The 13554-nt window shown below is 35.9% G+C and overlaps 1 long non-coding RNA gene across 1 annotated transcript in view; it reads right to left on the bottom strand.

Annotated features, from left to right (window-relative positions):
- Positions 1–4551: 4551 nt before the first annotated feature.
- LOC118183400 (uncharacterized) overlaps positions 4552–13554 on the bottom strand; it is a 48331-nt gene continuing 39328 nt past the window's right edge. Inside the window, exons 3-4 of the long non-coding RNA XR_004757230.2 lie at positions 12448–12791; positions 4552–4862 (exon numbers count right to left, since the gene is read on the bottom strand). This is a non-coding gene — a long non-coding RNA (uncharacterized LOC118183400). The remainder of the gene's footprint in view (positions 4863–12447; positions 12792–13554) is intronic.

Genomic DNA, 13554 nt, shown 5'->3' with positions numbered 1-13554 from the left:
AACTACTTAAATAATTTTTTTAACTCAAAGCAATTTAACATGAATGTTGAATTTAGGATGTGCATAATTTGAATATATACTGCATATTTTGTAATGCATTTGATTTCAAAATTACTCCTCAGAACATGAAATTAAGTATATTAATATATACATTAGTTTAAAAATTACAATTTTAAATTAAAAGTAACCACCCCTTTTTAGATGTGAATAAGGAAAACACCAAATATATTATTTTCACTTAAACTGAATTAAAAAATTGCTTCTCTGATAACAACCAGAAGCCTATATCATACAGATATGAAAACAAGCGAATTATTCCGTATTTTTAATTCGGAAGTTATTGCTGTCTTTGATGTGGATGCTCCGGTAAAATATGGCCTTAATTTATTGATAACAGTACATGCTATAGGTTTGGTAAGTCGAAATAATCCAATAAAAGTAGAATAGTTAGCATCAAATGCTTTATTTCTATCGCGTAACACTCAAGTTTTTCGCAAATCTTAAGAAATTAAAATATTCATTACGCACACTTCCAAAAACTATCCTTCACCTCCGACGCCTTCAGTTTAGCTCTAAAACGACAGTCAGAAACTTAAACGGCAGCTATCCAGCTGACGAAAAAATTTCCGGCGCGTCGATCTCTGTAATGATCGAGACGATGACACCAGACTCGCTCTCTGTCGAGTAGATCGCAAAAAACGACCAGTTCTTCCATCTTGACGGTGTCCAGACTAGGGCCCCAAATTACCACCCAGATGAATGACGGTGCCAGTCGTACAGTCAGTAAACGGATTGTCCAACGATCTCTTTACCGTATGGGTTTCGGGAGCCGTCGACCTACGAGAGTACCATTGCTCGATGCTCGCCATCGGGCTCCACGTCTTGCCTGGGCAAGAGAGCACAGAGACTGGAGTGTAGATAACTGTAAACGAGTAGCATGGTGTGATGAGTTTCGATTCTGACTACTTAACGCCGACGGGAGGCTGATAATATGGCGTCAGGCTCGTGAAGACATGGATCCTGCATGCCAGGTTGGAATTGTACACGGGCATGGTGGCTCAATCATGGTCTGTCGTGTTTTTTCGTGGCACTGTTTGGGATCTTTGGTGCGTGTACCAACCTCCCTCAATGCAATTCGGTACGTAGAGTTGCTGGGTGATCACTTCCATCCATTTATGCTGTTTTGTTATCCGCATGGTAATGGAATTTTCCAGCGAGATAACTGTACCTCTCACAAGTCCCAGTTGGCTACTGGCTGTTTGGATGAGCATTCCTCTGACTTTTCTGTCATAAATTGGCCACCTAGATGCCCATACTTAAATCCTATTGAGCATCTTTGTGCTATTTTGGAACAAGGCGTGAAAAGCCATCACACAGCATCAACGAACCTTAGTGAATTATGGACAGCCAATATTTGACAAGCCATTCCCGCAGCCGTTATCAAGGCCAGAGGAGGTCCAACTCGTTACTAGGTAGGTATGCCTAATTCAGTGGCACTTCAGTGTATAACCTATATTATTATTGCATCTGATAAATTAATAATTAATTAATTATTATTGCATCTGATAAATACACTTACTTTACCCAAAACATATTTATTAGAAGAAAAAATAAGGCCGTAACATTGTAATGTGAACATTGTTTTTAGTACACCTATTTGTATTCCTGTACCTACTGTATTTTTTTCATATTTCAACTGCTTTTTAAACGGATATTACAACTTAGAATTTTTCATGGGATAATACATAATAAGGAAAATGGAAATAAAGACATACATCAATTAGCATTGCAATGTGATGTACAATATCTGCATATAAGGAAAATGAACTGTTTGATAATACGCAAACCTGTAATACTGAATTCATATTGCAAAGAAGCCAAAAAAGAATCTCATCTGGTATATTTCTTTCTTCTTGATTTACCGCTGAGATTTCCAACCTTCTTTGGAAGCACTTTCCGCAAGACAATAACCATCTAATTCTTTAATTATCTAGATGAAGAAAGCAGCAGATTACCATTCTTATTTTATAATTTCCTTTAGTATATTTTGAAGGAAAGAAATATTTTAATATCGAAATAAAAAAAATTACGTAAATTTGATATTACATGTAAAAATGGACAGTCAATGAAAGATATGACTGCACGGGAATTTCAAGCATGAATAATAATAATAAAACGACTGTAAAGAAAACAAATAATCATATGGAAAGTATTGCTATAAAGTCATCCCATTCCATAAACAATATAGAGCCAATCGATTTCCTGAAAATACTTGCTTTTTCACATGATAAATCACAACTGCGTATTGTATTTTCCTATTACCCAACAACAGTTTTCAGAAAAATGAAAAGGAAAAGGAGTAAGCACGCCGTCTAAAACAATATCAAGACTTACCGCGTAGCATTTCATTTTCTACATACTAAATAGAAAATCAGTTGGGTTAAGTATTAAAATTAGAACGGTAGACTTATAATCTTTTAATTAGAAATAATTGACAGATAGACAACACCAATTAGAATATATAAACAAAACTAAGGGGATGTCGGCTAGTGGCTATGATAAAGTCATATCGTGACGTTTCATGATGTTACATTCATTGCAAAGGACGTACGGGGAGACTTACTTCGTTCCAGGTTCCACTGACATACCGTGCCTAGATTGCAGTTATGCAAGGTGTGTGCCGGTTGTCCTGAGCTAGTTGCCTCTAATGGCGATGCAAAAGCAAAATGCTTGGCAGAAGATGGGAGACTGTTGATGGTGACCAGCTGTAACGTGAGAATTGAAGACATCAGAAGGCTATGCCATATCCAGTGCTGTGCAATGAGAGCAATTCATGGTACATAGAATAATTTTACAATTTGCATGCCCGTTATAAGTACATTTTGGAAAAAAATTACAAAAATAAAAAAGGATTGCCAGTAATTCAACAGAGTAATGTAATAGGGGCACTCACCGAAGTGGAGGCCCAACAAGGTTCGTAGAAAGAACGGACCTTGGAGGCCCGACGAGATACATCAAAACATAAACAAAGCATAGTTATCATAACATATTGGCTATATCGTAAAAGCAGTAAATTTTATATATTTATATAAATATATAAAATCTCATTTATATACATTTTATATAAATGAGATGAAAATAAGGGTAATTAATTTCAGAGAATTACGTGTAGCGAAAATTATATACTGAGAAGTCTGCTTCGGGAGTCACATGACTTGAGCAGCCAATGAGATGAATTCAGTAGGGTATACGATAAAAATAAGAGTTGAATATTTACAAAATATATAGACAAGCGCGTAATGTTATACAGACAAGCGTATTCAGAGCAAACATGGCAATTTAACAGCTGATATTTTTCAGATAGTTGTATTAAGGTCTAAAAGTCGTAGGGTTTTTAGAGGCTGGGGACAGCTGAATATTTGGCGCTCCCTTCCGTTTGTTAAGAATGGAAGGTATTAAATTCTAGAATTTCGTAACATCAGTTTGGCTCCTCCTGCACGCTGCGCCCATGGATAGCTATCCCCCTACCCCCTCTCTAGCTACGCCCCTGCTAAGAACTGATTTTTATCATCAAACACATTGGAAAGAATTAGTTATTGATTTTCAATTTTGGGTATTGATTTAAACTAAAAAGCACATCAAACAACGTGTTCAAAGTTTTTTGTCTTCTTTTTTGAAATTCGTAGATTGTTGGAAGAAATAGGTAAAGTTAGCAGCATTTAATAAATAATATTTTGGTTGTTTTATAAAATTTTGTATTTAAATAACGTAGACTAGTATTTACCATGTATCTAGCACATTATAGCCATTTCTGGTTATGCATTATTAAATCCACCATCTATCTATCAATTCATTTTTAGCTGCTGCATTTACATCATTCATAGTTTAGTCAAGTGAATGATTTAGTCTTCTCATAATTTAATACATTTATTTTCTACTGTAGAATTTAGTTATAGCAATAACTTAATGCAATAAAGTCGTTAAGAAATTCAACACCGTGGCGTGCTGGTCAGCGCACTGGGCTGTGATATACAATATTGCCAGTTCGAGCCTCGGAATTTACTGTGCTTAGTTTTTCACCCGTTCTCTATTTTAATTTTAGCGTCTACTAAAGTAGCTGCACTGTGTCTTTTGAAGGTTCTATATAAACCGGGAAACTGATTGGTTATCTGACTTTAATTTCATCCCACGATTATTTAATAGATTTTTAATAATACCGGGGCTTAATGAAAAATTTTCTGCAAACGCGAGAAATAAATACTGCAATCAACAATGAAGATTAAATAAAACGTTATGAGAAATAAATATATATGACAATAAACTACATTGATGATAAGTAAACTATTGTAAGAATAAAAGGTGAAAAATAAAATTACACATCGAAATGGAGAATAAAAGAAAATTAAATATTTAAAATAGAATTTTCAGCGCACTTCCAAATTACTGAATAAATTTTTGTGCAACTATTTCGTGAAAAATACTGTATTTACAAACAAAAAAAAAATTGACATGAAGAATTACTGTACAAAATTTAATTTATTAACGGAAAAATATTGATTAAATACGAAAATTCGCTTCAAGAACATTTTAAATAAAATTTGAACAATAAACCTGATTTAAATTGATGTACAATTTAATTACAAAAACTTACGATCGAACATGACATAAATAACAATATAATACAATCGCATGAATAACAAAATTTCTTATCGATTTCATAAAAAATCAGCGTCGAACTTCATGTGGTTCCGGACTCCGATTTTCTTCTGTAGGAATTTCCATTTCTCTCAAAAGTAGTCAACTATCAGAACCAGGCTGAGGCTGACTTTATCTACTGGTTGTAATGGATTTTATGATGGCACCTAAAAATAAACTAAAATTTACTAAGGAATTTTGTGTGTGTGTGTTTAGAAATTTTTAAATTTCTTGCATTAAATTGTGCAAATATAAAGCCTGACTGTGAGCTAACTGATTTAAACCTCAAAATTTCATTAACATTTTACACTCATACATACTCTTTTATGCAAACCATATAAACCAAAAAATAAATTGAAGTCCACTGTATTCGTAATAGTTGCCAGTGATTGAGATACGATAAAATATGACGGTAGGAAAAAATGCAAACGTATAAAATATGACGGTAGGAAAAAATGCAAACGTATAAAATTTCTAAATGCATAGAATTTTTCTTCTGTGAAAGCAAAAAAATGAATAATAATTTTAAAATAGTAAATAAAAAAAATAATTTCCGACTAAAAACACAAACTGCGTTTTATTGTATTTACCGTATATTCCGGCGTATAACGCGGACTTTTAATACAAAATATAAGATAGAAATTTACAGGTGTGCTTTATATGTCAGATATAAAAATGATAGATTTAAAAATAAGTAAACGATGAGATACAAAAATTATATTTTTACATGTGCCTAAATGCTGTTTGTTTAAAAGAAATGGCATTCCTTATGAACTTAGAAAATTTCCTTATCTGATAACATGAAAAGTTCGTCGTATTCGTCTTCCGTTGTATCTTCAGGCACATCACCGAATTCTGTTTCACCTTCACCATCACTGTTATTCTGATCCATAAATAAATAATCATCTTACGCTTCATCTAGATTGTTAGATATACTATATTTTTAACGATTTTTTAATTACATCGGGTTTAATTTCATTCCATGCTTTTATTATCCGCTCACACACTATTTCTAGACTGGCATGACGCATTTGGCCTATTTTTCCTTCCTTACCTTAGATGTTCACTTCAAAAGGTTAACGTTATTGCATGACCTCGCTACAAAAGGTCACTACAAAAAGAGAAACATCTAACTGGTTTTTACGCGAATTCAATCGGGTCAGAAGTGCATTCTTAGCTAAAATAATGCACATTCCTATGCACATCTGCTTTGAATACAACACACCCTCTTGCATAATTATTTACACCCTGAAGCATTTTCCCCACAAACCTTACAGAGAATGTTATCGCTTACGGAAATGCTCTTCTTGACGAAAATTGGACCGACCTAATTAATAAAGAGGATTACGGATTAAACGATTTCACGAATGCAATGCATTTGTGCGAAGCGATTACTAAGGATATTAATTCGAAAGGACATATGTGTGCTATGAACCTTCAGCTGATACAAGATGAGGATACCAAGACTAGTCACAGAGTCGAGCTTCCAGAAAACAAGGACTATCACAGAATGTCTCATGAATGTTCTAAAAGGTAAGTGCGAATATTATGGTAATTTGAATCTGAATGCTAATAATATTTCTGTTAAGGATGTTGTATTGCAAAGATTTGATCAAAATGCTAGTGCTAATGACTGATGTTGTTAGTGATAAGATTAAACCAAAAGCTAAACGATCATCTAAAAAGGTACATAAAAGATCAATGAATGATGCAAAGATCAATGATGAGGATGGCTTTATTTTCCCTAGAAATGCCTCACGCCCAATGAAAATTGTTAAAAGTAATATTGATATCCCTCTGACTAACAAATTTGAGAAATTGTCATGCAATAACGTTAATAATAATGATTCTGATGATGTCCAAATATTAGATGCTTCTATGGATACCCAAACTGGACCTAGTAATGATATTAATGTTGTCCAACCCCGAAAAGTGAGACCAATAATGGTAAAAATCTGAGGTCAAATATAGTGACTTTCTTAAAATATTAAAAACGGAAACTAAACGTGACTTCGCAGGCAAAGTTAATGGTGAATTTTTAGATTTTCCCTACCACCGCAGATGACCACAGAGATATTACCAGATATCCGGATTCTAAAAAAAATCAACTTTTATGTCATCTTAACTAAACTAGACAAGACAATTAAAATTGTAATCCGCGGGTTGCCGATTGACTGCCCTAAAGAGGAAATCTCAGATGAATTCTATAACTTAGGATATAAAGTTAGGCGAGTAGCCCAGATGCACAGAATTAAAACTAAAGCGCCAATGCCCCTTTTCCAGGTGCAGCTAGAAAACACCCCGGGAGTTGAACAAATTTATGACATTGTAAAATTTATGGGTTTTTATGTTAAATTTACTGTGTACCAATCTATTGAAGTGTTGTGCAGTGTCACAACTGCCAACACTTCCGTCATTCATAAGATTTTTGTAAGTTGAAACCTAGATGTGTCAAGTATGCTGGGCCCCACAAAACTACAGAATGCTCCGCTAAACGATTAGAAACAGTCAAGTGTTGCAACTGTATGCAAGTCGGACACACCGCGAACGATAGTGGGTGTCCGAAGTTCCCAAACAATAATGTTATTAAACCCAGTGGTAAAAAATTAGCTAAAAGCTCTGATCTCTCTAATATTGAGAAATCTGCACAGAATAAATCTATGGCCATCAATGGCATCTCATACGCTTCTGTAACTAGTAATTCAAATATATATACAAAAACACAAACCACAGATGCAAAGTTATGTTAAAAAGCAAACTATTATTAAAGATCATACCCAAAATGAGTTTGGTCTAGGTGGATTAACTGATATTATGAAATTATTTTAAAAAATTGGAAATATGTTTAAGGGGTATTATTGTAAAAATGGTATTATTGGTATTATTGTTAAAAAAATCTCTGTTCGAATGCCTGAACTGCAGGCAGCTAATAACGCTATTGATAAGTTATTTGTTGTATTTAACATATTTGAAAATATATTTGGTTCTTGTAATAGTAGTAATAATGAATAATTCTATAAACAGTTGTACACACATTTTTACATGGAATGCGAAAATTAATGAGCTACGGAACTTTATAAATGAGTACGACTCTGACATTTTCTTCCTACAGGAACAACCATCTTGGCCCTACCACTCCTATCTTTATCCAAAACTATGCTGTTTACCGATTTAACAGACCTCTGACTGCCAGACACCCAAGAGGAGGAGGCACTGCCCTTCTGATTAAATGCTGCATCTCTCATAACTCTGTTCCAATTCCACAGCTTTTAGCCATAGAAACCATAGCTATTTCACTCACAACAAACACTTCCACAACATACATTTCTGTCTCCACATACATTCCACCAGCACGTAACCCTCAGTCAGTCTTTGAGGACTTAAAGCTTCGCGCCTGGAACTGCTACAATTCAAATGACACAGGGCACGTAATTTTCAACTTAGCCAACTCGGCGAATTTACACATAGCAGCTCCAAAAACAATACACTGTATACCGCGAACTCCACGGGATTTCTTCCTGCTCAGAAACACTGGCATTTCGCTGGATGTTTCTGTGCTGTATGAACTCTCCTCTCACCACAATCCGGTCAGAATGATTCTGGACATTAGCAGTTATACCTCCTCAGACACAAGAGCCTTCACTACAGATGGGTACAAGTTCGCCAAAGCTCTAAACAAACAACATTCAATACACACTCCCAACGATACACTCAAGGGATGATATTGATAGTTTAATTCAGAACTTCACAACTGCCATTACTACTAATCACAACAATGCAAGGAGAGAGCTACGAAGAAAACATAACTACAGAAGAAAGGAATTACAGCAGTTAATAAAACAACGTAATACAGACAGAAGGCATTTCCAGAGAACCCGTAACCGGGAGGACAAAAACAGATTCAACAGACTTTGCATTACTATCAAGTCTCTTTTAAATACCCAAACACAACAAGACTGGACCAACTACCTCAGTGCACTCTCCACTGATGACAACTCACTGTGGAAAGCCATTAAAAGGTATACGAAATGACACAATAACATTCCGCCCCTTAAAGGCCCACAAAGGATTACACTGAAATATAGAAAGCAGAACTGTTTGCTATGCATCTAGAATCTCAATTTCGCACAAGCAACATTCATGACACTACAACAGAAAATCTAGTTCATAGCTTTCACTCCAACTTCCCAAAAAATCTAAGCACTGACATCATGATTTCAGCCTTACCATCAGAAGTCTATGCATACACTGAAGTGACAAAAGTCATGGGATACCTCCTAATATTTTGTCGGTCCTCCTTTTGCCCGGCGATGTGCAGCAACTCGCAGTGGCAGGGATTCAACAAGTCATTGGAAGTCCGCTGCAGGAATATTGAGCCATGCTGCCTCTATAGACGTCCATAATTGTGAAAGTGTTGACGGTGCAGGGTTTTGGGCACGAACTGACCTCTCGATGATGTCCCATAAATGTTCGATGGGATTCATGTCGGGCGATCTAGGTGGCCAGATCATTCGCTGGAATTGTCCGGAATGTTCTTCTAACCAATCGCGAACAATTGTGGCCCGGTGACATGGCGCATTGTCATCCATAAAAATCCCATCGTTGTTTGAGTACGTGAAGTCCATGAATGGCTGTAAGTGATCTCCAAGTAGCTGAAGGTATCCATTTCCAGTCAATGATCGGTTCAGTTGCACCAGAGGGAGTCACTGCCATGTAAAAACAGCCCAGACCATTATGGAACCACCACCAGCTTGAAAAGTGCCTTGTTGACAACTTGGGTCCATGGCTTCGTGGTGTCTGCGCCACACTCGAACAATACCATCAGCTCTTACCAACTGAAATCGTGACTCATCTGACCAAGCCACGGTTTTCCATTCGTTTAGGGACCAACCGATATGCTCACGAGCCCACGAGAGTCGCTGCAGGCGATGTCGTGCTGTCAGTAAAGGCACTCGAGTCGGTCTTCTGCTGGCATAGCCCAAGGAAGACAAATTTCGCCGCACACTGTACTATCGGATACGTCCCTCGTACGCCCCACACTGATTTCTGCGGTTATTTGACGCAGTGTTGCTTGTCTGTGAACATTGACAACTCTACGCAGACGTTGCTGTCCTATCGAACACGTCCCTCGTACGCCCCACATTGATTTCTGCCGTTATTTGACGCAGTGTTGCTTGTCTGTGAACATTGACAACTCTACGCAGACGTTGCTGGTCTCGGTCGTTAAGTGCAGGTGGTCGGCCACTGCGCTGTCCATGGTAGTATGTTATGCCTGAAATTAGATACTCTCGGCACACTCTTGACACTGTGGATCTCATAATGTTGAATTCCCTAACGATATCCGAAATGGAATGACCCATGCGTCTAGCTCCAACTACCATTTCGCGTTCAAAGTCTGTTAATTCTCGTCGTGCGTCCATAATCTCGTGAAAGCCTCTTCACATGAATAACTTAAACAAAAATGAAAGCCCTGCCAAAGCACTTCGAATTTGTACATTTTCTACGCGATACTACTGCCATCTGTATATTTGCATATTGCTATCCCATGACTTTTGTCACTTCAGTGTACATCAAAAGAATCAAGAAGAAAAGTTCTGGCATAGATTCCACCACCAAATGTATGATTAAAAAATAATTCAAAATAAGGGTGTAAATTCTAGTAATAGTGAAAATGGTCTTGATAGTTTTCAATCAAGACCATTTTCACTATTACTAGAATTTACACGTTTATTTTTAAATTGCTACACTTTCCTCAACCTTGGAAGACTGTGAAGATCATCCCGATCCTCAAGCCCGGAAAACCTCCATCTAAACCAGTCTTATCGCTCTATCAGTTTACTCTCTTCCATCAGTAAAATGTATGAAGCTATCATACTTAAGAGAATCAACGACTACATAGAAAGCAACATCATCAGACCACACCAGTTTGATTTTATGAAGCAACTGTCAACAACTAACCAGCTCTACCGAGTAGTAGAAACCATCTCCGAGGGAATGGCAACAAGCAAGATCACTGGAGGACTATTTCTAGACATTGCTAAGGCTTTCGACCGAGTCTGGCTGGATGCTCTTTCCTACAAATTACACGCCCTGGACTTCCCAAGCTACATCATCAATATTATTAATTCCTACCTAACCGGTAGACACTTTGTCGTTCACGTTTCCGGCACACATTCCACAAGCCATGCCATCCAGGCTGGCGTTCCATAAGAGTCCTTACTTGGACCCACACTTTTTAACATCTATGTGAATGAAATACCATCCACACACGACACAACATTAGCTATGTATGCAGACGACACTGCGATCCTAGCACAAAGTGCATTCGTAGGTCCAGTCATTCAGCAATTACAAAACTACATCCATACCTTAGAGACTTGGCTTATAAAATGGAAAGTTCAAGTCAACGTGGATAAAACACTGGCCATTATGTTCACCAAAAAAGCAAATTCAAGAAAAATCTCATTTTTAATGGCAACCCTATTCCCTGGGCCAAGCAGGTCCTCTATCTTGGGGTGATCCTCAATAAAACTCTTACATGGGCCCCATACATTGCATCTATTATCCAAAAGTTTCGAGTTCGTAAAGCTAAACTATACCCTTTAATTGCTCGAAACAGTGTTTTACCTAATGACAACAAGTTACTCACTTATAAGTCTGTTCTCCGTCCATTCGTATGTCATGCTAGTCCAGTTTGGGCCTATACCAAAAAATGTAATAGGAAAAATTAGAGTTGCCAAAATTCTGTTTTTAGGCAAATAGTTAAAGCGGAGTGGTATATCCGCAACAATAGAATTCATAAAGAACTGGGAACTGGCTTACAATTATTATAAACTTGCTAAAAACTTTCATGAAAGACAAAAATTAATTAACAACCCGGCCATTAAGATTTGCAATTATGACTACAATGACCTAGCAAATATAGACAGGGGTATGGTCGAACTGAATGTAAACATTATGTAATAATTATTATATTGGCTTTACGGTTTATGTTAATCTTCTCTTATTGTATCTGCTATGCATTCTTTTTAGTCTTACGTTCATAGAACTTATGTCTTACTTATCGGATTCAAATTACCAGTGGTCGCTTAAACTTGCCTTTATCCACACGCTCACAAGCTCGACGACTTCTGGCTTAAATATGAATTCTAAATTATTAATTATTCAGTTTAAAAACTTTATTACAAAAAATTACCTTAAATATCTTTTAGGTTATTTCATCATACCATTTGCAATTCGCAACTGACCGTTCCACGGAGACATGTAACCTTTCAGGTTTCTTCGTAAAGAAAACAGTGCACGTTATACGGCAAGGATAACTAAAAACTAAAAAATGTAGTTTGAAATTATAGGTGGGCGTTATACACCAGTACGCGTTATAAGCCGGAATATACAGTGAATCAAAATAGCTATAAGGCTATGCATATATTAAGAGTAGAGTGAAAACAAATTTTAAAACTCTTTGAATAAAATTTACATTTTTACTTTGAATACAATTTACATTTTTAGAAAATTATAGCTCACTTCCAAGTTAATCGTAAATACTTCTAAATAATAAATAAAAATTTCGAAAATTCAAAGAAATATCTTTAATACAATCCTGCTATATAATAATAAAGAACTACGGAAACTACGCATATTATTTTCCATAGGACATTAAAAAAAGATTATAACAAATTTTTGGTTTTATTTTGTTGTTCAAGAGAACAGCGCGTTTTATTAATTCATGAGTTTAAAAATTGTAAAATATACCTATTATTTTCCCCCAAAACATTTCATTTTTCAAACTCCGGCTGCCTGTGTGTCAGCGTCTGGCCACGCATCTTTTATTTGTAACAAAATGACACTATCGTCATGATGAACTACGTTGCCACAGACAAAATCGTTCCACATAAACACACAGTGCGAGTCTCCAGTATAAGTTGACCAGTGGCATGGATAGGTCTCCGATTTCTAACATTTGTTCTAGTTTCTTTAGATTTTTCTGCAGCTAATGCATCAAAAATATTATAACAGCAATAGCAGACATACAACTTTCTGACACACACGTCCACTTGAAAATATGTGGCTCCGTTAGTACTGCCATAATCCATTGCCTGTAATATAAAAATAAAACATCATATCACAGATGGATACGCTAATATATAATTATCATCCGAAACAACGCGCTCACATAAAATACACAGCATATTACAGCAAGACATAAAATGGAAAGAAGTAGGTAATCATCTGCCAATACTGATAAATTATATACAAGTTATTATAGCATTTAGTTTTCCTAATAATAAAATCTAAAACATCAACTTTTTTCTGATCGTGATACATAAACTTCTATATTATTCATTAGGTTAATTTCCCTAATAGGTTTCAGCCAACATTTCTTGATAAAAATTTTCTCTCAGGATTATTGTTTGAGCTTGTTTTACAGAGGCGAGAAATAAGGACAAAGATCTCAATCCATAGCACTGACAAGACTACTGAATGTCCCACAATTTTCCGTTAAGAGGCAATTAGAATTTCAAGGTAGCTTTCCCCTTCTCAATTTAAACAGAAGTCAGAAGAGCGTCTGTTCACAACATTCTCGGCGTTACTGATACAAACAATATTCATCTCACAAAAGATTCATCGACAAGGCTGAATTTAACTTAGAAGTTTTGGACAATTAAATAACTGCAAATAAGCTGCAGCTATTTAATGTTGTGTTTTCATTTAAAAAAATTACAGAATATAACAGAAATTCCGAACAGCTCCATTATTCTCGTTAATAACAAAACAAACGAAACCTGTTCCTAAAAACGTTATTAATTACTACAATCTCAGATTAAAAACATTCTCAGTCTCCAAACGAAATGTGATCTT

The sequence above is a fragment of the Stegodyphus dumicola genome, chromosome X2 (genome assembly GCF_044657685.1).
Source record: "Stegodyphus dumicola isolate Sdum_Otavi_A_Nest chromosome X2, ASM4465768v1".
Classification (NCBI taxonomy): Eukaryota; Metazoa; Arthropoda; class Arachnida; order Araneae; family Eresidae; genus Stegodyphus; species Stegodyphus dumicola.
This window is presented reverse-complemented; position numbering and strand designations above follow the sequence as displayed.